The sequence below is a fragment of the Chinchilla lanigera genome, unplaced genomic scaffold (assembly GCF_000276665.1).
Source record: "Chinchilla lanigera isolate Chin_1 unplaced genomic scaffold, ChiLan1.0 scaffold00003, whole genome shotgun sequence".
Classification (NCBI taxonomy): Eukaryota; Metazoa; Chordata; class Mammalia; order Rodentia; family Chinchillidae; genus Chinchilla; species Chinchilla lanigera.
Genome location: NW_004955404.1, coordinates 28,455,531 through 28,459,094, shown reverse-complemented (window position 1 = coordinate 28,459,094; position 3,564 = coordinate 28,455,531).

The following is a 3,564-nucleotide window of genomic DNA, read 5'->3' as shown; positions in this document are numbered from 1 at the left end:
TTTCTGTATTTGATTTCTTAATTTTTAAAAGGAAAAGAATAGCTCTCTCACACACACTCTCTCTCTCCTTTTTTACTTGAAAATTTTAAATGACTCTCCAGACACCTCTTTCAATAACTCTTACCCTCCAAAAGCTGGGCTGCCTTTTAATTTCACTTTAAAATAGCTACATTGGGACCATAATATGATTAGAACTAATGAATATTGTGAAGAGAAGCAAAAAAAATTTATTTAAAAATCTTTAAGATATATAAATACTTCATGTGACTAAGGACCTGTGCTTTATCCCAACCCAGTCAAGGACTTGCTTTTGATTCTGAGGACAAATCATCTTGAGCTTATCAGGCCTCACCTTCCTCTTCTGCACAAAAGATCAAGACTCCTGAAGCTTCTTCCCAGAATGGTAGGAAACAAGTTTATTAAGATAAATTACCATCTCAATGATAATAATAATATCCAGGTGCTAGGACAGTCCTACCTACTTGAATATTAGATCTAATGAAGTATTGTTTTTTTTGTCTCAGGGAGCTCTGGCCACATAGAACATTAACAGATGACATTAAGTAGAAATTGTATAAAAGCACCAACTTAGTTATTAATGAGTAGTCCACCCTTACCTAGAAGCTTCTTTCATTCAGAAGATTCTCTTCTCTTGTGTAGTTTCTTCTTTTAAAACTAACGACTCAAGTTCAATCTTGACCATTTTATCAGAAAGCATTGGATGTCAAGCCAGGAACAGTAGCACACAACTAAATCCCAGCATTCAGGAGGCTGAGGCAGAGGGATTTCTATGAGTTTAAGGTCAGCCTGGGCTATATAATGAGACCCTATCCCAAAGCAAAAAAGTTGAGTGTCAAAATCTGCACTTCTTAAAGAAGTTCTCTTTGGAATTAACTGTTCTAGATGTCTAGATTTCAGAAACTGAAGGCTCATGTTGATTCTGCCACACGGAGCAAGTACCTTTGGTGACTTGGGCCCATTGCCCTGTGCCTTGGAATGATAAAAAGGCTTAGGTCTAGCAGGTGTTTGCCATGATGGCAGTCATTCCCCTCAGATGTTCAGAGGGAGGAGGACTGCTATTTCCTCTTGGTTCCAATGTGCCCAATGGCACAAATGTTTAGCTTTTGAGGCTAGAGATGCAGCTTCATCGCATCCAGCTTTATAAGAATATTCTGACCTGAAGACAAGACTACAAGTCAGCTTGTCAGCAAAACAAGCTAAACTATATTCATTTTCCTTCTTATACCTTTAGTATTCTTATTTTCTGCTTAGTCTTAAGCTTATTTAATTCTGCTATAGAATTGTAAAAGCTAGGCATTTCTGTGTCAGTTCTTCTATTTGGTAAAAAATGATGAATACACAAAATGCTTCTGTATTTAAAAACATTAGATGCTTTAAAGTAGCAGCATATATTGATAGATAGAATCCGGAATTGGGGACAAAAAGTTCTAAAAGGTCTATTGCTGAACCTGTGAGACAGGGACAAATAACACACCACTCTCAGAAGACTCATCATGACCTCACTTATTCGTTGTTATATTAAGCAGGACACAAAAACTGTTTTGGAGAAAAAGTACATATATCCAGTTAGATCAACAAGACTGACAATAATTTGATTCAATCATGAAACTTAAAAATGTAGATATTTAAATTTAAATGTAAGTATATGCAGCTAAGAAATACTGCTTGCACATTGGTATAACCATGTTTTAAAAGTGAATTGTACTTGATTTTCAAATTTTAAGATATTGCTTTACCTATAGTTTGGATTTAGCTATTAATGTGCACCAGCTGCATTTTCAGAAACTTGAGCACTGAAAAGTTTCTTTCCAAGTAAGAGCACCTGAGTGTTTCAATAGAAAGTCTTTATTTTTTGGAGAAGCAGGATATGCCCTGTCTTGGTTACTTTTCTCTCGTTGTTGAGACAAAATACCTGACACCCAAAAATAAGGAAGGAAAGGTTTATTTAGCTCACAGTTCATGGAGGTTTCAGTCCGTACTTGGCCAGGTACAGGGCAGGGTGGCACATGGCAGAGGGCAATCGTTCATGGTCGGGGAAAAGAGCAAAAGCAACAAGAGCCAAAGGGAGGAGTAGTAGAGGGAAGCAGCCTCTTTCCCTCCCTTACACTGTATGCAAACTATCCGCTCCAAGGTGGGTGTAGCACTCGCTTCCATAATTCCAACATTGGACCATAAATCAATCATAAACCCTAAAAGCCCACCCCATGAGTGCATGAGGCTTTGAGGGGACATCCAGACACAAACCATAACATGCCCCATTAAAATTTTCCTTTTTCTTTTCTTTTGGTTGAAGATTTGTCTGTGTTCTTGTTAATGTGAAGCTTTTAGGTAATTTGGTTCCAAATTCATTGATACTGTACACCAGGGTCCAGAGCAGGGAAAGTTGAAGAATAGAAAATGTAGAAAGAGGTCAAGGATGAGCCTCTTATTAAAAGAGGTGCAATAAATAAATAAAATAATAAATATACAAATAAATCACCAAAAAGTTTTAATTACTGTATTAAACATCTTCATTATGTGGCTTTGTGAATTATTTGTGTTTGCCTAAAAATATCAAGAAAGTACAATGTGTGAGCATATTTTCTGTATCCAGGTAAACCATATTAATGAGAATTCTAATTGGTCACAGATATATCTGGTCCCAAAGGAAAAGGAAGTCTTGTCAAACAAGTTCCAGAAGAAAAGGACTTTCTAGGGCTACAAATGTTCTCCTGCAGGGTTAAGTGCTCTAAACTGAATGGAAATCCCCTTGGCCACATGTCTCCTTGGTGAATTTACCTGCCAAGCCCTCTTACAGTTCCCAGGAGCTATTTTGTCACAAGAGGATGAAAACTCCACAAGTGTCATGCTCTCTCTCCCACCAACTTTTACAGATGGAGGTCATCTCTTAATTTCTTGTTACCCCTGAAAATTCATCAAGCAAACATGGGAGGTGAAGGCAGAAAGAGTCAGTTATGCTTTTCCTGAATTTCTCTACACTTCTCCATTTTTCCAAAACTATTTCATGGTGGCAGTTCACATTAAAGTTTTACTTTTGTATACTGCTGTCATTCTAGTTATATTTATATCATTTCAGTGCCATCAGAGGGTGGACATTACAGATGCATCCATTTGGAACTGAGAAAATTTAAATGTTTGCCCAAATATGATCCAGAGAACATCACTTTCACAAAATCCTCATAAATTCAAAGAAATATTTGAACAAATAATTTTGGCAAATGCTGTATAATGTCTGTCTCTCTTGGTTAGCCAGAGTACAAATCGGTATATTGAAGGTCTGAAAAATCCTGTAGAAAATACGCATTTCACTGTGTTTAGCCCAAAGTTTCCTAAACAACTCAACACTGTATTTTTGGAGTAACATCTATTTAAATGCTACATGACTGGCTTTTTGAGACACACTTTTGGCAAAGTGTGTATGAAGTACTCCAGAAATAAAAGGAACCTATGTTTGAGATTGAATAAGGCAGCAAACAAGAGAAATGATCAAACAGAGAAGACAAGACATAATCAACCCATGTGCTAACCTCATGTTAATGTCCC